Source organism: Paroedura picta, chromosome 3 (assembly GCF_049243985.1).
Source record: "Paroedura picta isolate Pp20150507F chromosome 3, Ppicta_v3.0, whole genome shotgun sequence".
NCBI lineage: Eukaryota > Metazoa > Chordata > Lepidosauria > Squamata > Gekkonidae > Paroedura > Paroedura picta.
In genome coordinates this window covers 104376532-104399531 of record NC_135371.1, presented here as the reverse complement: position 1 = coordinate 104399531, position 23000 = coordinate 104376532, and the positions used below count along the sequence as shown (strand labels likewise).

Here is a 23000-nt window from a genome sequence, read left to right as displayed (position 1 = left end):
TGTCACTCTCTTGGTCCTTATTCCTGATCTTCATTTCCATTTTTTTGTCTAGTTGAGGCATTCATTGTTTTGGCCTTCACAATCTTTAAGGCTCATAGAGTTTCAGTTGGAAGCATACGTAAAGGGAATATAATGGAAGTGTCTTGAATTCAGGATAGATACGTTTCCTTTCTTTTTCCTCTCAAGATAAAAACGGAATGTTCTTTCCCCATCATTCTCCTGGATTTATCATTAGCTTTCTGTACTGTTGACTAGTCCATCCTCTTCAACACTGTGGTATTGACTTTGGTATCATGGGTCAGTCTCACCAGTTATCGCACCAGTTGTTTTGTTTTGAGTTTCTATCAGAAGGTCTATACCTCTCCATACTCAATAGAACTTGTTTAGGTGGATATTAATATGTCACTTTTCTTCACATTGGAGACTGAAAGTGACTTTATAACATCATTCTCCATTTACCCCATTTTATCCTCACATCTCATAGAAACACCAACTCTATGATTCTATGATCTCCGAGAAAGGTGATGTTTGATAGAGAATGATTGGCCTGAGGTTAAGCAGGGATCTTCCATAACTCACTCGAAACTTGACCTTATGTTGCCTAGATCATAATCTAACGCTCTAGCCATTATGTTCCATTAAGGGCTCTTCTTTCTTCACTTCCCATGTCTGTCTCTAGGATTAAAGTAAGAACTAATTTATGTGTCTTCTGGATACCTTTGTGTGTTTGATTTATTTAAGGTGTTTATCATCTTTCTTTCAGTCAGTTTTAAAACAATGGAACAATAAAAGACAGTTGATAAAATAGTACTGCACCAGCTAAAGCAGTAATTTCCCCTTCCCCTGGCCTCCAAAAAACTTCTGTTTTACATAGATTCAAGGTTACAAGGGTGAGTTTATTCTTAACCACTTCAAGAAGCAATTTCCGTGGCATAGGAGGACTCACAGTGAAGGCTCATGGCAGCAGTAGTTCTCACCTGCTGGAATGACTGGATGATGTGATGGGAGCTGTCATCACACATGCTATCTATAAGAGTGAGGATCAGCATCTTGAGCAAAAGCTTTAGCTGAATATTGAGCTGATTTTTGTATTAAAAATATAGAAGGGGGGACATCTTTGCCTACAAGAAACTTTCCTAGCCAAAGGGATAGATCTAATAATGCTAGCCGGGCATTTTTCCATCTTCGCCAGGCTCGGCTACTAGCGCCCTATCTGTCCTCCGAACACCTGGCCACAGTGATCCATGCGACGGTCACCTCTAGACTAGATTTCTGTAACTCGCTCTACACTGGCCTGCCTCTGGGCTTGATCCAGAAACTGCAACTCATCCAAAATGCGACTGCTAGAGTCCTCACAGCTACACCATGGAGGGCTCACATCCAGCCAGTTCTGAGGCAGCTGCACTGGTTACCGGTCGCCTTCCGGATCAGGTTCAAGGTTTTGGTTTTGACCTTCAAGGCCATCCGTGGTCTAGGCCCAGCATATATGAGGGACCGCCTTTTGCCCTATATCCCCCGCAGGGCTTTACGCTCTGCGGGGGCTAACCTACCAGTCGTTCCCGGCCCCAAGGAAGCCCGCCTGGCCTCGACTAGGGCCAGGGCCTTTTCGGTCCTGGCCCCAACCTGGTGGAATGAGCTCCGGGAAGAGCTGAGGGCCCTGCGGGAATTACCAGCATTCCACAGGGCCTGTAAGACGGAGCTCTTCCGCCAGGCTTATAACTGAGGCCGGGCGGAAAGAAGATCAGCCCCCCCTCACAAACTGGCGGTAGAGAGCGTCACCCCCCTCCGTAGTTGAGGATGCGGAGAGCAAATGAGTAGATTACGCCATTGCTGTTGCCATTACTGTAAATTATCGTTTTTTATTGTCATTTTATGGTTTTAGGGGACGGGGTTATGTAAGCCGCCTCGAGCCTTCGGGGGGAGGCGGGGTATAAATATAATAATAATAATAATAATAATAATAATAATACTCCCAAATTCTCAGTAGGGTCTTTCAGAACAATCTTAGATCCAATATGGTGTGATGGTTTGAGTAGGCTTACCAATATGGTTTGAGTAGGCTTATGGAGGCCCTAGTTCACATTCCCATTCACCCTGAAATTCACAAGGACCGTCTACGCACTGGGAACTTCACTGCCCCAGCTCCCATGCAGGAGCACAAATCAGGGGCAGATGAGGAGCACTGGGCCAAATGCTCCCCCGTGTGGGTGCAGGAAGAGGTGGGGCAACCTGCCACAACTAAAACTCCTGCCTGCAGCCTGGCATGAAACCTCCAGTGTGTAAACGGTCCATGTGATCATGTACCAGTCATTCTCAGTGGAACCTATATAATAATGGAGAATAAAATGGAGGAAGGGGGAACCATGAGCTTCTTGGAATAATGGTGGTTTAAGTACCTATTGAATAAGAATTACTCATCCATAGTAGGTAGCTGTCCCCTGTATCAGTCTTATCAACTAATATCACCTATGTCTGGTTGAGGTTGAAGGTTCATGTTCTTCTTCAGCCACTTAGCATCTAGGTACCAATCTAAGGTAGTCATGGCTACATGTAGAGAACCATTTCAAGCAGTCTGTAAACTGCATGGGTGGTTCTGTCATGTCCTCAAGCATCGTTCTCCAACTCTTCTTTTGAACTGATAAAGAATTTTAAAAATTGCTTTTTGTTTTGTAATAACTTGGTTCTGCTTTACATTCCTAGTAATTGTTAATATTGCTGCTGCCACTGTTGTTTTTAAAGTGACCAACCTTCAGTCTTTGTCTTACTGCAGGTAATCCCATCCAGTTGTTTGGAATAAGTTACAATTTGTACATAGGAAAAGTCTTTTCCTTTTTGTTAGTTTCTTCCATTCTTGCAAACTTCTCCCAACTGTGTGGCTCATCCCCACCTTAAATTCAGTATGATGTAAACTCTCCTCCTTTCCTCTCCCTTTTTACTCTCACACCCACTCGTAAATTCTAGATAAATAGTGTGATCACACAGTTAAAAGATAACTAGTATTTTCCTCTTACTGTTCTGGAAAGGAAGACATTGAACTATGATTGCATTGTTCCTGATTCCATGAAGGACTTAAATGTTTGACAAGTACCCCACTATGAGTTTACTTTAAGCTAGTAAAAGAGCCATCCATCACCTTTGCCGCTGTGGTCTGTAAGGTACTCATGCTGACAAAATGATCTCCCTGCTGTTTTAGAACATGAGCTACTTTTGGAACTGCAGATAAAGTTGCACAGTGGTAGTAAAATAGATCGGTCACTTCAGACCTAAGGCTGATAGGGTCTGGTTACTGCTGGAAGTACACCTCTGGTAAGCTCTGTGAAATTCTGTACTGCTGAGTAGACATGCAAAATTTCTGGAAATGTTGAAACCATGGTGGGGGGAGATACTTTTCTGGGTTTTTTAAAAGTGAAAATTAAGGAGATAGATTTTTGTTCTCAGCAATGCAATACTTATTTTAGATTCACCATTGTTTTATAAGGCCCTCTTTAGAAAATAATGCATACTTCGTCCATGAATTTCAGATTCCTTCTAATTCTAATTGCCATCTCCCTATTGATTGATGATTTAGCCAAGGCCTAGAAAAAAATTTTTGTCAATGTTATAGTTGTGTAATTCCTCAGTAGTCATTACTTTTGACTTCTTGATATTCAGGTATAATCCTGCTTTTAGATGTTCTTCTTTAACCTTTACCAGTAGTCATTTCAAGTCTTCACTGTTTTTCTACCAGTAATTTGGCGCTATCTGCATGCATCAAATGATTAATGTTCCTTCCACTGATTTTCTATCCACCGTCTAAATTGAATCCAATTTTCCTTATAGCACATATAGATGGAATAGGTAAGGAAAAAATTACATCTTTGCCTGACACATTTGGAAATTAGAAACCATTCTGTTTCTCTAAATTCTGTCCTAACATTAGCCGCTTGTCCAGAATATAAGTTGTACATCAAAACAACCAGATGTTGTAGCTCAAATCTAAACCCTTTCTGCCAGCCCAGCATGTGGATCTGGTAGCAATTCTGATCATTTGGAGGTTCTGGCCTCTAGGACCCCCAACCATCTTCATTCAGATCTGTGCTGCATGTTCCAAGACGTGGCGGCCAAAAGCTGCTTCGTCTGATCTATGCTGTAGTGTCTCACAAAGGTGAAGAAAGATGAACAGGTCACAGCTGACAAATCTCAGTCATTGGTGCTCTGGTGGAGAAGGTTGCTGATGATACTGCCAATCAAGTAGAATGTGCTGTGATGCCACCTGGCAGAATCTTACCTGGGACTGTGTAAGCCTTTGTGGTGCACCACCTGACCCTGCATGCTATAGTGGATGCTGACACTTTCCTGCCTCATCGACAAATGGAAATTTCAGGTCTTCCATGGCCTCATCCATTAACATGGATAGCTTTCTTGTGACAGACTTAACGAGTAGTGCCTCCCACTGAAAGGGCCCATTCCACCTTGATGACATTGCCAAAACTGTCAGGGAAGGGGTTCACTATCTGGATGGGAACAGGTTTTGTGAAGCCTCTAGTATCTAGGTTTTCAGAAGCCCATGACCTAGGCTTCTCTCACACCTCTATGTTGTACTTGAGAGTGGAGATGAGCTTTGGTAGAAGATGCTGAAGGTTGTCAGCTTGGAAAAGATGAGTGGAAGCATCCATCGGCACTCTGGCCTCCTCTCCAGACAATTCTCCCTCTTCCTTGTCTGAGAGTGTGGAAGTCAATGAGAGCTCCCCTAATGAACAACACAGCCTAGTCCTACACGTCTGGATGGACAATCTCGAACTAGGGACCCTTCCCTGATCTTCCTCTGTTTAGCCTCACCCACCTCTGAGGCCTCCAATTTGTAGCCATCAGAGTAGGCTTATTCTGTCATCTTTTCCTGATCCTCTGTGGGTGGGGGGAGATGGCATCCCAGTCCTGTTCTTCCTCTCTGGAGTGTGTGGAGGGGGGAAGGAATTGGCCCTGAGCCTCTTAGCCTTGAATTTCCACCAGTGCAGGAAGTCAAGGAACAATTGCTCCTCGTCCTTTTCTTCTATCAGTTCACTCTGGCTGGACCAAGTACACCTCAGTGGGATCCCGGTTTCCCCCCTCTTGTTCCTAGACAGATGGGCCCTGGGTGAATCTGATCAGCCTTGGGATCTGCTTACTGCTGCCCCAAGGGAGAGGGGTGATGGTGCTGCACCATATCTGCTGCATACCTGGAGGATGCCATCTTGGAATGGCAGCCCAGGCTGCTGCACATAGCAGCTGCCATCTTGGAATGGTGGCCTGGGCTCTGGTCTAACTGGGAAATTGGATCCTGGGGCTCTGGGCTACCTCTCCCACTACATGTATGGTAGTGTCCCATGTCCCTAGGAGCTGAGGTTGGGGGCCTAGCAGCAGGACTCACCGGTGTGAGTCGGACGCTCCAGGGCTCTGGAGTGCACTGTACCGCTGGCAGAGCTAAGGTCTCCTCCATTCTTGTACTTCTTGTTGGGGTTTAGAATGACATCTTCCAGTGGGAGCCTGCACCCTTGGAAGCAACTTGATCACTGCCAGCCCTCTGAGCGTGCTTCTCCTTCTGGCCAGCTTTGTGGGTGGGGAATGTTCTGCACAGTCTGGAGAAGGACATGCCCAGAGTTTCAGCAGTGGTCTGCTTCTTCCCCTTCTTCAAAGGGTTGGGTGGTGTTCCAGCAGCCGGAGAGCTTGCCCACTGCTACTGTCTTCCCTTCTTCTGCCATGCCCAATGTGGTCAGAAAGAGAAGGTAAAAAGCCAAAGAAGCAGGTGATGATCTTCTACTGCCTTGCCTCTGTCCTTCTTTGTCTTCTCTTCTTCATGGAGAAGGATTCTTTTTATTTATTTATTTTTTGTGTGCTTTCCAAGAAAGGGCTGAAGAATAGGGCTCACAGTCACCTACCTAAGCAGTAGGGCAAACTAAACTGTCTGATCAGGCTCTGGTCACTCAGGAATCAGCTCTGGAAAATCTGCATAAGAATGCCCTATCTGAGCAAGTAGAGGCATGACCTAACCACCTTGGCTGACTTCATTCCACTGAAGAGAAGAAACCTTCAGTTTAGTCCAATGTGGTGTCCCAATATCATTGGTGCCAACATGCACAATACACATTGACTCATCTGCAGCACTACCTGTCAACCTTACTAGACAACATGTGATGTCTACAACCTTTGCACCAGGCAGGCAGGCAGATCACCATTTGGTCAAAACATCTGTCACAGATCTCAGTCTCTACTTTCCAAATAATTAAACCGCCAACTACCAAAAGCCTATCTCCCCAACCCCAGGGGGGGGGGGGTGTCTTCAATACAATAGGATAATGGTCCATTATCCAAGGAAGGGTTCCCATCCATAAGGGATCATAACCTCCTCCTCAGCCTGATGCTCTCCAATTTAAAGACCCTCTGTGGGTCATTAGCAGTTAGCTATCAGAAGACACCAGCAGTAATTAAAATTTTCTGATAGAGGGAAGATGTAGAATAGCTTATCCTACTGCATGGTCCCATGTAATCTGACACATTTCTGGCACATTATACAAAGAGTAAACAAAATAAAAAATGCTGTAGTTTGGCTATCTAAGTTCCATTCTCTTGTGCTGACTCATACCAGTTATTCAAACAGTCTGTTTAGCAATGCATTTCCTCTCTAGAAAATCTCCTACAGTTAGTTGCTAAGAAATATCTAGCAAGTATTTGTGGGTCTGGCTTTAACTTCCAATACTCTCTCATGATTCCCCCCTCCTATTTAGTGTGAGATCCTGATGAACATGATTGTTAATGCCAGATCTTCTTTTTCTGGCGGTACTCATTGGTACAGAGTTACCAGAACCTCTTATGAGGCCTCTCCCAAGTCTCAAGAGGAGAACTGGTAGAAATCTGTGCAGCCTTATAGATGAGTACTGACATTTTTTCAACAAAAAAAAAAAAACCCTACTAGTTTTCATGTCTTTGAGTCATTCTGGGCTGAACATTGCAAAGGAAATGGTTAGACCCTGAGCAGATTTTGGGCACTTGATTGCAGTGATCTTTCGGGGGCATTGTGGAGTACACTATTGCATGCCATACGTGTATGTGCTGTATTTGTGCTGTGCTGGGAAGCTGTGACCAGCCATGGCTACCTCATATAGATGTAATGAGTTATGACATTTCAAGTGTAACTCTGAAGTTGCTGGTCCAAAGTTGTTCTGCTGTGACGTGTATCAGATAATAATGAGGAGGAGGAGCAGGAGGTGGTGGTGTTTCTTCTTATATGCCGCTTTTCTCTAGCCAAAAGAGTCTCAAAGCAGCTTACAATCGCCTTCCCTTTCCTCACAGCCATATGCCTGTAACTGTTTAACTTGGCTATTGTGGGAGAGTCAGAAAGATAACTAATTTTAGTCTGTGATCTGGCTGTAATGTCAATATTAACCTTAGCTTCTGCGTAGAATTTTATTGATTTAGGCAGCTTGCAATGAATTAATTAGAAAACAATTAACCACCCCAGAGTTCTGAGATAATCTGAATGAGCAATTACTCAATGTATTATAACATAAGTATGTTGCACGTAAAGATTGATTCTTTCCATTTGAACGCACATGACATGAAAGTTTATTCTCAGAATATTTTTTGAAACTTCAATTTTTAAAAAAATCTATGTGGTTGTGTGGGAAAGTATGGGAATTCCACATTATTTCTATGTGGTCAGTTGGGAGTAATATTACCTGTGAGTTAGTTTGGAGGTAATATGGACTCCAAGTTATTTTTAAGCTTCCATTTTAAGCTTACTTATTTTTAAATGAATTTTTACTTGCACATGTGTAAGGAAAAATGAGGAAATATTCTGTTCTATTTATCCAGAATTAAACCTGCTATAGTTAGGTGTTTGAGTGACTGACAGACAAAAGAGACTGTAGGGTCCTGTTTTATTCCTTCCCTCGTTTACTAAACAATAAAGGTATCAGTATTGAGCCTCTTGTGGCGCAGAGTGGTAAGCGGCAGAAATGCTGTCTGAAGTCCATGAGGTTGGGAGTTCGATCCCAGCAGCCGGCTCAAGGTTGACTCAGCCTTCCATCCTTCCAAGGTCAGTAAAATGAGTACCCAGCTTGCTGGGGGGTAAACGGTCATGACTGGGGAAGGGAATGGCAAGGCCACCCAGTATTGAGTCTGCCATGAAAACGCTGGAGGGTGTCACCCCAAGGGTCAGACATGACTCGGTGCTTGCACAGGGGATACCTTTACCTTAAAGGTATCAGTACTCAGTATCAGTAAGGTAGAGGGGGTGTTGTTTGGGGGGAGGGTTTGCTTCAAATCACAGCTGGCTTATGGTAAGCCTGTGGGGTTTTCAAGGCAAGAGGCATTCAGTGGTGGTTTGCCCTTGCCTCTCTCCATGTTGCAACCCTGGACTTCCCTGGTGATCTCCCTGTTATGATCTAAGGAGACAAGACAACTGAAACATTCTTCATTCTTCATAGAAAAGAATTCAGAGTTGTTTATTAGGTCCAAGAGGGTACATCTGGAGTATCATAAAAGATCTCCTAAGAATTCTGGTTTGACCAGTCTTAGGATACATATAGACAACTCCCCTCTCCCACCAGTGCACCTCCCCCCCCCCACAAGCCATTCCCACAGCAGGAGGGCTTTTATCTTCAAAGGGCAGCTAGAACAAAGCAAAATCTATATTTTTACACGTAGTGTCCAAAATAACTACTTGCAAGAGCCATAACATGTAGAAAGGGGGTAGCGTTGTGAAGGATAGTTTCTACTGCCTGGGAACAGACTGCTGTGTATATTTCTGTGTGTGTGCGCGCACTGAGAGCCAGAGAGGGAAAACAAGGAATAAGGAGTAGAGCCTAGTGGCTCCTGGGACTTTGATTTGCTTTTCTGAAGAACCATGTTATATATTGTGGGGCTACATGACTCCCATCCAAATATTAACTAGGGCTGACCCTGCTTAGCTTCCAAGTTCTCATGAATCATAGAGTTGGAAGAGACCTCCAGACTCATCTAGTTCAACCCCCTTCACAATGCAGGAACTCACAACTACCTGCCTACTCACAATGACCCCAGTTTCATGCCCAAGTGATCCCCCCACACACACCAAAAATCTCTAGAATCCAGCCTGGCCTGGAGGAAATTAACTTACCATCCCACAGAGGCAATCACCAATTTCCTGGGTATGCAAGGAAGGGCCACAAGCAACAAACACTGGCACATCCCTTCCTGCCCACCCACTCACAGTCTTCCTAAGTCAATAAAATCAGTATTTCTGTCAGATTACTATCTAGCCTTTGATTTAAAACTTCCAAAGAAGGAGAATTCACCACCTCCCAAGGAAGCCTGTTCCACTGAGGAACCACTCTGTCAGGAACTCCTTCCTGATGTTTGGCAGAATTTTTTTCTGAATTAATTTCAACCCATTGGTTCTGGGGCAACAGAAAACAACTCTGGTCCATCTTCTATATCAGTGGTCCCCAACTTTTCTGAGGCTGGGGACCGGCAGGGCATCAGGCCACGCCCGCGCAGGCCATGCCCGCGCATTGGGCCGCGCCAGCGCATTGGGCCGCGCCAGCGCATTGTGCATGCGCAAATGCGCCATGCGCGGCCCAATGCGCGGCCTGATGCACGGCCTGGCCCTGATTCCCTTTCCCCGCCCTCCCGCAGTAAGAAGCTTCCCGGGCCTCAAGCTTGCGGCCTGGGAAGTTTTTTACTGCGGGGGGGGGGCGGGGAAAGGGAGCCGCGGCCCGGCACCGGGCCACGGCCTGCAGGTTGGGGACCACTGTTCTATATGACAGTCCTTCAAGTATTTGAAGATGGTCATCATATCACCTCTTAGACCTCCTTTCTTCAGGCTAAACAGACCAAGCCCCCTCAACCATTCCCCATTCAACTTGGTCTCCAAACCCCTCACCATTTTCGTAGTCTTCCTCTGGACACACTTCAGTTTCTCTACATCTTTCTTCTGTTGTGGTGCCCAAAACAGAACACAGTACTCCAAATGAGGTTTTACCAGAGAGGAGTAAAGCAGTAACAACAGCCTTTTTAGCTACCGAGTTACACTGCTGACTCATGTTCAGTGTATGGTCTACTAAGACACCCAGATCCTTTTCACATGTGCTACTGCCAAGACATGTCTCACCCATCCTATAATGATGCATATGATTTTCTTCCCTAACTGAAGAACTTTACATTTATCACTATTGGAATTCATTTTAGTCCAGTTTTCTAGCCTGTCAAGATCATATTGTATTCTGATTCTGTCTTCTGGTGCGTTTGCTACCCCTTCCAGTTTAGTGTCATCTGCAAATTTAATATGTACCTCCTCTATTCTTTCATCTAAATCATTTATAAATATGTTGAACAACGCAAGGCACAGGACAGATCTCTGAGGCACTCCACTTGTCACTCCTCTCCAAGAAGACGATGAACCATTTACAAAGCACCCTTTAGGTGCGATCTGTCAACAGGTTATCGAGCCACCTAAAAATAATAGGATCCATATTGCATTTACCATCTTGTGCTGGTCTATGACCATAATAAAACTAACTAAACTAAAAGCCTTACTGAAATCCAGGTAAACTATGTCCACAGCATTTCCCGGATCTAGCAATGTAGTAACTTTCTCAAAAAAAAAGAGATGTTAGTCTGACATGGCTTGTTCTTGAGAAAGCTGTTATGAGTCTTAGTAATTACAGCCATCAGATCTAGCTGCCCAAGGACCGACTGGGTAATTTCTTCTAAAATTTTGCCAGCTATAGATGTCAAGCTGATGGGTCTGTAGTTATCTGAACCCTCCTTTTCCCCCTTCTTGAAGATGGGGACAACATTTGCCCACCTCCACTTGGGCATGAGATTGGGGTCATTGTAGGTTGGCAGGTAGTTGTGAGATCCTGCATAGTGCAGGGGGTTGGACTAGACAACCTTGGAGGTACCTTCCAATTCTATGATATGAAAAGACTGGCTAGTTGAGCAGAAAAGTTTCAAGTGGAAATTCTAGTAAGATGTCCCTTGCCTGTTGTCATGGGAATCACACCAATTTTCTAACTTGGTGACTAGCTGCCATCACAAAAAATGGGAGGGGCTTTTCATATAGATCTCCACTTCTCATAGGAGAAGTATCCAGGATCCTGTAAACAAAGCTTTTGTTTTGGGGGGGGCGAGATAGGGCACATGATACACCTTGGTCAGCTCTGTGGCAGGGGGAAGAAGGGAGTGCTTGAGAAACAGCTATGTTGCCTGATCAGCTGTACAAGTACAGCAAAAATAATCCAAGCCCTCCTCCAACCTAGGATTGTCAGTAAAGCATATGGTGCCTGATGTCTTCTTTTTATCAGGTGGCTGTAAAGGAACAAGGGGTGTGCTAGAAAGAGAAGGATGCCAAGACAGGAAGTCAAATGCAATGCCTTACTTCTTCCTGCCTTGGCATCTGGGTCTCCCTTGCAGCTGAAAGGAAGCAGAAAAAGCAAGCCAAACACTTCCCTAATTTTCTCCTTGTTCCAACTTGTGACAGCCATTTTTAAAACCCTAATCAAGATTTTTGATAGCATTCATTTATAACCACTGTTAATTAATTTCTCAAATTACTTTTCCCCACCATAAACTACCAGTAATTGATTTAGTTGCACCTATTCTGGCAGGAGGTGCTGGTGTTGGCTGCAGCATTGCCCCAGGAGCCCACAGACTGGTAACCATGTGCCAGTCCCAAAGGCAGAGGCTGGAACAGTTTATTCTGGAAGCTGCACTCTGCTCTCTCTTTGCTTATGTGCATCATAGGTGGGGCCTCACAGGCCTCAGGCACTATTGCCAGCAAGCCCTGCAATAATTTATCTGAAACGATCACTATTTAGTAACAGTATGATATTGCATTTAGAATCTTTTGAATGGCTATGGACTCCACAATAGATCATGGGCTGATTCAGGTTCTGAGTGGGTGGGGAATCTGTTTGACCTTTTCCTGGGGCCTTGTACAAAGAGCCTTGGCACTTCTGCATTCTTCAGAATGCTTCTTGTATTACTGGAATCCAGGCAAGTTTTTCATCTTGGGCAATTCAGAAGGGGGTGTGGCTTGATTACAGTGTTACTTTCTTCTTCCAACCCCAGTGGCCAGTTTCTATTCCTTCCCTGCATGCTGATATGGCATTTGCCTCTGCCACCAGCATCCAATCTCATGTGGCTGCTCTACTGCTTTGTTTACTTACTATGCTTCACAGTGGCATGTCAGCTACTGATCCTCTCCTAAACTAAACCCTGAATGCTTTCTTCCTCATGCTTACATTCTGATGCACTGCTTGGATTTCTTCTAGGATTCAATGGGTGAGGAATCAGCTGGTCATTTCCCTTTTGTTAGCATAAAATTCTTGCCATATTTTCTTAGTTCTTCCCTTCCTGTTGCTGCTGAGAGAGTCTATCCCCCTAGAAGGATGAGCTGTGCTTTATGATGTTGAGACCCAGAATTCAGAAGGTTGTTTGTCTGCAAACCAAAACTGCTTAGCCACAACACGGTTATTATAGTTGTTTGACACCTTCCCACCCACTTTTCATGCATTTACTGCACTTAATTGTTGTGTAAGATCAATATACCTGCCCTAAGGGTATAGTGCCTCTGTGGCAAGGATGTCTCATTTTGAAAGCATTCAGGACAAACCAGAGAACGTCTGATTCTTCCCCAAGTAATGCAGCTATGGACAAGTGTTGTGTGGAATGTAGTTGTGAAAGTGTGGCCAATACGATTACCCAGGATGTGAAACATGGTGAATAATGCAACTTGGGGTCTTGGGTTTGACTCTGAGTTTCATTTATGTTTTTATATGCTGAGTGTGGATCACTTCCCAAAAAGCTTTCTGATAGCTAACTCATACAAAAGAATATACCACCCAGTTGTATTACTTAGCAGGAGGCTGGTTCTTGTTCTTTTTCTTCTTCCTTCTTCTCCTTCTCCTCCTCCTCCTCTCCTCCTCCTCCTCTGTACCTTCCTTTTAAAACAAGTGCTGTGACTGCTTATTGTGCCCCAATATCCAGTGCCCTACAAATTCTCCTGGGTTTAGTTGTGTCCAGACCAACCACCCTACTTACTTACTCACCAAGGTGGGGAGAGAGAGCAGGCACAAGCATAATGCCTGCTGTGCCTGGCTGCAAGCAATTATCTGGTCATCTGCAAATTGTTCTCACTCAGAGGAAAGGGTCACACATACCCTATCCCCTTCAGATTCTGCTGTTCACAGGGTGAACAGTAGGGTCTGTGAATGTACCCACGTCCTCCACGTTTGCATTCCGCAGGTGACCAGGCAGGTGATTCATGCCTGCCTGCTCTCTTTCCCTGTGTGGTGAGTAAATGCACTTGGGGGAGGGCTCATCCATACCAGGCTTTTGCCTTTACTTTAAAGACTGTGTTATCTCTGCCTCCGGTACTGCAGCAGCCATTTGCCCTGAACATTCTGAAAGGGGTGAACAGGGAGAGTAACAGTGTTTATTTCCCACTTATTACATGTAGATTAGGTACAGTGCTGTTGCACATCAACAGTGCATTAGTTTCACCTCCTCTTCTATGGAACACAAGCTAGCATACAGGGTCCTCTCTCTCTCTCTCTCTCTCTCTCTCTCTCTCTCTCTCTCTCTCTCTCTCTCTCTCCCCCTCCCCCTCCCCCCTATGGTCCTCTCAGCAACCCTACAAGATTGAGAGAGAATGTTGGCACCAAAGTCACCCAGTGAGCACCACAACTGAATGAGGTTTGAACCCAGTTCCTTGTAGTCCTAGTCCAACACTCTAACCACTGCCTCATGTCTGTGAATTGGGGCATGTGACTGTCGCATAACAGATAGGCAAAGCTCCTGCAGTCATTTCCCACTTCTTTGCTCTGTGGGTTGCGACCCAGAATGTAGAAATGATGGGATCCTTGCTTTTGCAATCATAATTCATTGGCTCCATTCTGGTTTTTGTTTGTTTTGTTTTTTTAGAACAGCTCAGATGTATGTACTCTTTGATGATATGAAGGCTGGCCATATGTTGACCTGCTCTAGTGTTTTCTTGAAATGGAACTGTGGTGATTTATTATCCAACTGGCTTGAGGTAGTTTGTATTTTTGGCACCTGGGCACTCACCTGCTGCGTTCCCAATATGATTTTAAGTCTTTGAGCTTTCAGTGGAAAAACTGATCTTCTCGAGAAATGGTGCTAAACCTTTCATGGTGGTTTGTTCTGTCAGGGTGTGTGTGTGGGGGGGAGCGAGATGAGAAAAGGAGCTGCTTAGATCTTCAGTGTCTGAGTTTTGGCATTTTTCCTGGTGGGTTACTCACAATAAAGCATGAACCAGAGAAGAGATTTCTGAACAAACCACTTTTATTTTTAACAGTGCAGGAAGACCTTTTTCTTTTTAAAATTGTTTGTCAGGTTCATCCCTTCTTTTTAAAATGGAGTGATTTTAAAATCCAAAATGCCTCTCCTGTCATCACAGCCTTTCTTTTTTTATTGTTAGGGTATTTCACTAATACAATTTAAATAGTGCAAATAAGTCATCAGTTTTTGTCCAAACCCAGATGGCTAATAAAAATTATTGTCCATAAAATAATTATTAATAAAGCATTTGCAGTGAGGAGCAGCATCAATTGACATGGTCCCAGAGGGCATTAAATAACAAGAGCCCATGCAGTGTCAGAAATAGTTATTTCCTAGCCAAGGAGAGGCCTCCAGTTCCGTGTCTCCACCTATCCACCCTCACCTTTCAAGGGGAGCTGCTCTCTAAAAATGTCTCTTGAGATTCACTAGTTTGTAATTCTCCTATCTTTCCCTTTTGTGACTATCCTAAATTTTCCTTTCTTTTGAAGGCTGGTGTGATAGGAAGTAATGGCTTGGATCCACTGAAGAGTTGTTTCCATGGGTGGAAGAGTTTTGGCCCATAGAGTGCAGCTTTCTAGCCGCCCCTTTTCAGCTGTTTCCAGGAAGTATTCCAGGCCGTAGCAGGGCTAGGGAGACAAAGTCATATTCCAGGGGCAGAAATCCTTCCCTCTCTTGAAACATACCAATATTTTCAAGCTATTGGACATTCCCATCTTTTTATTGAGAGCAAGCGTGGTGTAGTGGTAAAGAGTGACCACCTCTAATCTGGAGAACTGGGTTTGATCTCCCATTCTTTCACATGCAGTCAGCTGGGTGACCCTTGGCCAGTCACAGTTCTCTCAGAGCTCTCTTAGCCTGCCCTACGTCACAGGGTGTCTGTTATGGGAAGAGGAAGGATAGACGATTGTAAGTCACTTTGGGACTCCTCTGGGTAATGAAAAGCGGGGTACAAAAGCCAGCTCTTCCTATGAATGCCATCATGAATCTGACAGTGATCCTTCCCCATCTAGAGGCTGGCGTTACATGATCTGTTTATGAGTTCAGCATTGCACCCTTAAGTTCATTGACTTCCTTCCTTGATGGACTGTGTTCTGAGGCCCTAAGTGGGTTTGTAGAGGTGCTTGGTCCGGAGGTCACATCAGCAATTTACCAGTCACACACACACATACACACACACACACCACCCCAGGTAGCAGGGGTGTTCTAAGCATAGATTTTCACAGGTCATTGTCTTACTTCCTCTATAATGAAAACAGGAAAGCTGCTCTGGTTGCTGGCTCGGAAGGCTGCCTGGCTTCATGCAGTCTTCTGGGGAAGTGTGGTGGTGTAACTTCCTCCAGTAGTGTGCAGTACCTTCTCATCTCTCTACTACAGCAAATTTGGAAGGGGAAAAACATTTGGACAGGAAACTTTCTCCCTTGGAAAGAGAGTTGTCTCTCATTAGTGATGCAAGCTTATGGAATTTGTTATCTTTGTGCTCTCTTAACTGATACCAAGCTCTTCTAATTAACATGGAAAGGGAAGGCGTGAATGCCAAAACTTGTACTTGATTCCATGCAGTTGACTGAAGTCTTGACATGATCCTAGCAGCATCAGAGCTTTAAGCAAGGGGCAGTTTGCTACTGTTAGAGTCTGGGATCTGAGTAGCTTGCTTGTATAGCTGGGGCGGGGGTCTTCAGATGTCCATGGATTACCATTTCCATGAGCCCTTGCCAGCATGTGCTAGCAGGGGCTCATGGGAATTGTAGTCCATGAACATCTGGAGAGACACAGTTTGGGAAATGGTGTGGGTTTGGGGTTTTCCAAGCAAAAACCCTGCTGCAGAGGGTGAACATGCACACACACATTCATAAACACACATATGTATTTATACATTGGGGATAGGACTTGCTCCTTTAAAACAAGATCCTTTAAAACAAGATCACAATGAGTTTTACCCCTTAATTCTTTCTTACCCTTGGACTCTCAGGTTCTGGAAGAACATCACTGGAAATGAATTGGGATTGTTTTTCTCAGGGCTCAGCTTGGCAGACACTTTCAGCCTCGGTTGCTAATCTTGTCTAAAGCTGAAGGGACTGAGTGGCTGTGAATGACCTTCTACACATTTAATCAAAAAGGGGAAGCTTTTTCTAGCACCTTCCATCTTAAAAAACAGGCTGCGCAAACCACGGAAAGAAAGGCAGGACTCACTATGGAGGGTTCTCAGGCCCTAAAAAATGAAACTCTCTTAATTGTCCAGAGTTTAGCAGCAGTGTGTAGGGAGTGGTACATGGTAGCAACTGCATTTCCCAAAGCTAACTTGTGGTAAAATATCTCACCCTCATAAGTGGCTTACTGCACACTGCTTACATTCACTGCCTTGTAATTAAAAAACTCAAATATCAATGCTGTTGAGGTATGCTATTTTAAATGCTTGCCTTATTCACTGATGGGGGATTCGTAACAGTTTCAAGTTGGTCTGCTTTTCATGTACCTTCAGCATGGCACATTTTGAACAGGGCACTTGTGCATGTTGGTTAAGTTTCTGATCTGCCCTGGTATAAGTTATTGGTCCTACACGTAGCCTTTTTGAAGCAAAAGCAACTGGAACCACAGTCAGTGTTCTGGGGAGAAAGGGCTTTCCTGCCTTGAGCTATTGATTCACTTTAACATCTTGATAAATGTTACAGAGTTATGACAACACAGAAGCCTAAAATAGCTCCACTGACTGCAGCGTGGTCCGGTGCTTAGATGCTGTTTTCCACAGTTCTGAGTGATCCAGTTCCGAGGGTTCCATTAGAATTTACAAGGGGATCCTCTGTTTACCTAGAGAGCCAAAGGCCAAGAGATATTATAATATTTCTGAGGCGCAAGCCACTAAGGAAGAATTATGGATTTGAAAGCGGGATATTCAAGTCCAGAGTCTGTTTTGGCTTGACCTAAGAGGAAAAAATTAAACAACAATAAACATTTTTATGTAAAATTATTTGATTATCTATACACCTGGAGTTGGTCATTCTTAGTAAATGTTTCACAAGGCTATGGCTGCCAGCCCCTGATAATATATGATCAAGACTTATATGGCTAAAATGAGCATGGAGACAAAATAGTCAGCCTGATAACTGAACAGAAATATGAGTTTGGGTTTCCCCATGGAGGCCAACCATTGGACTTAACTGTCCAAAATTATTTAAGATATAAGAGCTAATGTGGTGTAGTGATCAGAGTATTGGATTAGGATCTAGGAGACCCAGGTTCAAATACCTGCTCCAGTCATACACGCTCAGCCTAACCCACCTCACAAGCTGTGAGGAAAAAATGGAGGAGAGGAGAACAATGCAAGCCACTTTAGGTCTACCCCCCCCCTTCCTGGGGATAAAGGCAGATGTAAGTGAAATAAACATTGCAAGATTTAACTTCCGGAGTAGAAAGTACAGTGCCTCCTCTATGCCACACTTTCTCATGAAACCCTGGCATTTCTTGATGGCCCTGGAAGGGTTTCTTGAATAGGTGGGAGTTAATTATTTTTATATATATATTTAAAATGTGTTAAACATTTACCAGGAGATATGGCCAATGATGGGCTTGGAGGGGGTGGGAAGGGGAGAGGTCCCGGGTGGGCATGTACACAGCTAAGCTTCCCAGCCATAATCTGCACACTCGTGCCACTTCTGAGTTTCTTGAAATCTGAAGAATGTTTAAGGGGTTTCTCAATGGTAAACAAGTTGAGAAAGGCTGCTGTATGCCTGTCCTTGTGAGTCAAGTCTTGGACGCTTTTCTGATGAGGCAATGTGTCTATGCATTCCATCCCTCCCTCTGTTACTGGTTTGTCTCAGGTTTAAGTTCTCTTCAATTCAAAGGGACTGAGGAAGATGGCACTTCCCTTGGGGAAGATGGTGCTTCCAATACCAGCTATGGGACTAATGTACTGTCAACAGCCTCAGTCCACCAGCAGCACTCATTGTCCTGGCTCTACCATCTGACATGGCTTCTGCTTTCTGACTCAGCCTTAGCTAGCTTCTCAGCCCTGCAGCAAGTAAACAGCAATAGAGCTGCCAGGGAGAAGTAGAAAGAAGGCAAGTGCAATACCTTTGAAGGCCATCTTGCCTTCTGCATCCCACTGACTAACAGTGCTTGCTGTCTGCCTTCTACCTTAGGCTGCTTGCATAGCTGACCCCCCCCAACCCATGTGGGGGGGGGGAAGTGCTGCCTGGCTATGGGTCCTGGGCAACTGCCCCTTTTGCTCATTGTGTAAAGCAGCACTGGTTTTAGCCTCTCTCAAAGCCTTGGCTGGTGTTTGGTAGGAAAAACAAGTAATTCAGGTCTTTGGGGAAACTTGATAGAATTGGAATTGCATTTGGGACTCTAATAACCTGGAAGGAATAGATATTGTTGTAAGGCAAAACTTCCTTGTTGATTTTTCTGTGAATTTCTTGTGATCAGTCTTCCTCTTTTGTTCCACTCAAGGAAACAACAAGGTCTCATAATACAGGCTGAATGCTCTTCCCAAGTTTGGAATAGCCAAAGTATATTTATAAAGTAATCATTTATGAAAGTTATTTCTAACCCTTTATTCTCTTAATGGATAATGGTTTAAAAATTGCTGTTGCATTTCTAAATACTTTAAAAATCCTTAAGTAGAGATTCCCAAACACTATTTTAGCTCCCATTCTACTCGCCGCCAATTTTGTAGTGGAATTTTTGTATACCCGTTGACCCATTTATAGCTGTTTGGCCGGTTGTGTTATCATTTTCCTTCTTAATATTAAAGGTGGCTTTTTGTGCATGAATATTCTCACACAGCCTATTGAGTCCTATTGGCCAACCACTCTACTGCTCCCCTTGACAGGCAGTTCTTCAACTGAACAGTTAAATCAGTTACAAAAATATACCATTGATATTGTTGTTTTATTGTTATGGATTGGATCTGTATTTTACATGCTTGTAAACTGCTGAAAGCCAGTTCGCTGAGAGTGGCGGTCATATAAATCCAAATTAATAATAATAATAAGCCATGAGTGAAGACTGTTTAAAAATAATCTTACAGTTCAGTGTTCTTTCATCTAAGTAGTAGTTATCAACTTTAATTGTTATCAAGCTGTTTGGATTGGCAGCATTTTAATACATGCCTGATGCAAATGTGCTTGAGTTGTCTGGTGGTGAACAGACTTGCTGGTCAGCTTAGGTCTGATTGTCACATTTAAACATAGTAAGTTCAATTATTGAATGTGTCTGCTATGAAGTTCACAGCCTCTCAGTCTGGCACTATTGAGATAGTGAAGTTGGAGGGAGCTTTAAGGCAAAGCCTAGCAGGTAAGTGGGTAAGATTATATAGCTAGGGTTGCCAACCTCCAGAAAGCACTTGGAGAGCTCCTGCTTGTACAGTTGATCTCCTGATGACAGAGCAGTGATGAACTCTATGGCATTATATTTCTCAGCCCAAAGCTATTAACCCTGTATATAGCCTTTAACCCAATTGTTGCTTCTCTAGAAGAAGAAGAAGAGTTGGTTCTTATATGGTGCTTTCTCTACCCAAAGGAGTCTCAAAGCGGCTTACATTCGCCTTCCCTTTCCTCTCCCCACAACAGACACCCTGTGAGGTAGGTGAGGCTGAGAGAGCCCTGATATCACTGCTCAGTCAAAACAGTTTTATCAGTGCTGTGAGGAGCCCAAGGTCCCTCAACTGGCTGCATGTGGGGGAGGTGTGGGGAATCAAACCCAGCTTGCCAAATTAGAAGTCCACACTCCTAACCATTACACCAAGTTGGCTCTCTACAAATGATGTCCCTTTTTTCAGTGGTATGTTGCAACAGGGTAACACCAAGTATGATCTATGTATAGACATGGGTTTGGGGTGGTACTGTCTTTACACTGTAAGGATGTAGCAGTGTCTTTGTGTTGGGATAACCTTTGGAAAGCTGGTTCACTTGTCACAGTCTTAACCAAAGCCAGTAATAAAACACTCAGGTACTGTGTGGTATCTCACTGCATGATGCCTGAACAGAAGCAATACTGCCTACTTTCCTCCTGAATTTTCAGGCTGAGGAGGGCGGCATCCTTCAGTTTCATGCATGAGATGCTTGGTAAGGAATGCTTCCTGTAGTAAACACCATGATAAAATATAGTAAAGGCCTGTAAGACAGCACTCTTTCACCAGGCCTATGGTTGAGGCCAGGACAGCATAACATCATGTGGGCTTCCCATCTCTCCTCTCCAGATCCATCCCCCTTTTCTTCTTGGCTAGACATTTGTTCCCAGTCAATGCCCAATCTATAGGCAACAGGGAAAATGGTTGGGGTGGGGTGGGGTTTGGGAGTTTTAATTATAGGATGTTTTAAATTTTGATTATGAATTTTTTAAACTGCCCAGAGCCCAGAGAGGGGCAGTCTATAAATCTAATAATAAATCAATAAGCAGACAAATGGGTATGCTAAGGAGAGAGAGAGAGAGAGAGAGAGAGAAGCTTGATCTGAAACCTTTCCGAGCATGCAGCTCTGTGCCTCCATAGAAAGGATTCCAGCAAGAGACTTCAGATATAACTAAGCAGAGATCAGCTGGTAGATCAATGCTCCAACTTTCTGTTCTCATTCAAGAGGCTAAACTACTCACAAATATATTCTGTACTGCTGGTGCAAATTAAATTCTGACAAAAAAAGAACATTACGGGTGAGGTGGGAGAAGGTATAGATTTGTCTCTGTATGTCTTCAAAAGGACTTGGGTGGTGCAAGCACACTCACTTCTAGATTGGACTTCTGTAACTCGTTCAACACTGGCCTGCCCTTGTCCTTGACCCAGAAACTCCAGCTGGTACAAAATGCGGCACCTAGGAGGCCTCATATCCAGCCGGTGCTGAGGCAGCTGCATTGGCTGCCAATCTTGGCCTGGATCAAGGTCCTGGGTTTGACCTTTAAGACCAATTGTGGTTTGGGCCCTGCCTATCTAAGGGACTGCTTGCCTGCTTATGCCCCCCGCAGAACACTTCACTCTGCGGGTACAAATCATTTGCAGGTCCCTAGCCTTAAGGAAGCACACCTGGCCTCGACCAGGGCTAGGGCCTTTTTGGTCCTGACCCCAACCTGATGGAATGAGCTCCCAGGAGAGTTGACATTTCCACAGGGCCTGTAAAACAGAGCTCATCCATCAGGTCAAGGTCAGTGCTACTGCTAGGGATATCATGGCCCCTCCTCAGGCTCAGTTGTATTATTTCTACACCCAACTCTATTTTTATTTATTTATTCTTAAATTTGTATCCTGCCTCTCATGACAATGTCACCTCGAGGAGGCTTACAGCACAAAACCATAAAAACAAGATAACCCATAATGCCCATTAAAATATTAAAACATTTACAAATACAATTTAATACAGTTAAAGATGGTGGTCTATATCAACAATAAACTCCCACAACAACTCAGCTAATCCCAACAGGGACCAACAGCATGGTCCTGGTGATATACAACTGGGCCATGGTCTCCCGCATGCAATATAAGAGCGCATAGGGTAGGGCCCCCTATTTGTAACTCCGGTCAAACGCCTGTTAGAAAAGCTCCATCTTGCAGGCCCTGCAGAACCTAGATAGTTCCATCAGGGCCCTTAGTTCTTCCAGGAGTTCATTCCACGAGATTGGGGCCAGTGCCAAAAAGTCCCTGGCCTTAAAGGTTAAGACCAAAACCTTGAACTTGATCCGGAAGCAGACTGGTAACCAGTGTAGTTGTCTCAACACCAGCTGAATTTGAGCCTCCAGGGTGTCCTAGTAAAGACCCTGCTGACCATATTCTGTACCACCTGCAGTTTCTAGGTCAAAGACAAGGTCAGGCTTGCGTAGAGAGAGTTACAGAAGTCTAATCTGGAAGTTACCGTTGCATGGATCACTGTGGCCCAGTGGTCCGAGGACTGGTTGGGAGGTCTGTGTGAGGGAGGGATTTTAGGCCGCTTTGGAATATAATGGGTTTCATGTGGGGGTTTTATGGGGGTTTTATTTTGTAAGCTGCTGCAAGTCTCTGGAAAGTGGTGGGATATAAGTCCAAATAATGATGATGTTGTACATCTCCAAATGGTTTCCACCAGGCTGTACTGGGCTGTGGATAAAAACGGCAGCTGTGTGTCCACTAATAACATACGATGGAGTCAAATGCACCTTGAGTGTTTATGCTGGAAATGGATCTCTTTATAAACTCTCCACACAGTGTTTCTAAACAGTCCTGTAGAAAGAAACAACATAGACGGGAACGGTACCCTCTGGGCCCTTAGCATTTTTCCTGCTGTTTTTATTTTTTTCCTGGTTTGTAACCTGCTGAGTGTACTATAAGAGGCCGTGCTTGGAAAATACTTTAGTATGCCTCTGAGGGAGAAACAAATCTATGTCCTAAATGAGAACGCTGCAGAATATAGAGCATCTGGGAATTATTTGGAGTCTGTTGTCCTGGTATTCAGCCTGTGAGTCAGGGAACCTGCTTGCTGGGTCACAAAACCCTGCAGACTCACCATCCTTGCTGCCTTTTTGGATGTGTAACTAGTGTGTGTATGAGCCTCTTGTGGCGCAGAGTGGTAAGGCAGCCGTCTGACAGCTTTGCCCATAAGGCTGGGAGTTCAATCCCAGCAGCCGGCTCAAGGTTGACTCAGCCTTCCATCCTTCCGAGGTCGGTAAAATGAGTACCCAGCTTGCTGGGGGGTAAACGGTAATGACTGGGGAAGGCACTGGCAAACCACCCCGTATTGAGTCTG

General features: G+C 44.4%; 1 protein-coding gene across 2 annotated transcripts in view; it reads left to right on the top strand.

Annotated features, from left to right (window-relative positions):
* STK10 (serine/threonine kinase 10) overlaps positions 1-23000 on the top strand; it is a 110856-nt gene that overhangs the window by 17918 nt on the left and 69938 nt on the right. The window lies entirely within an intron of this gene.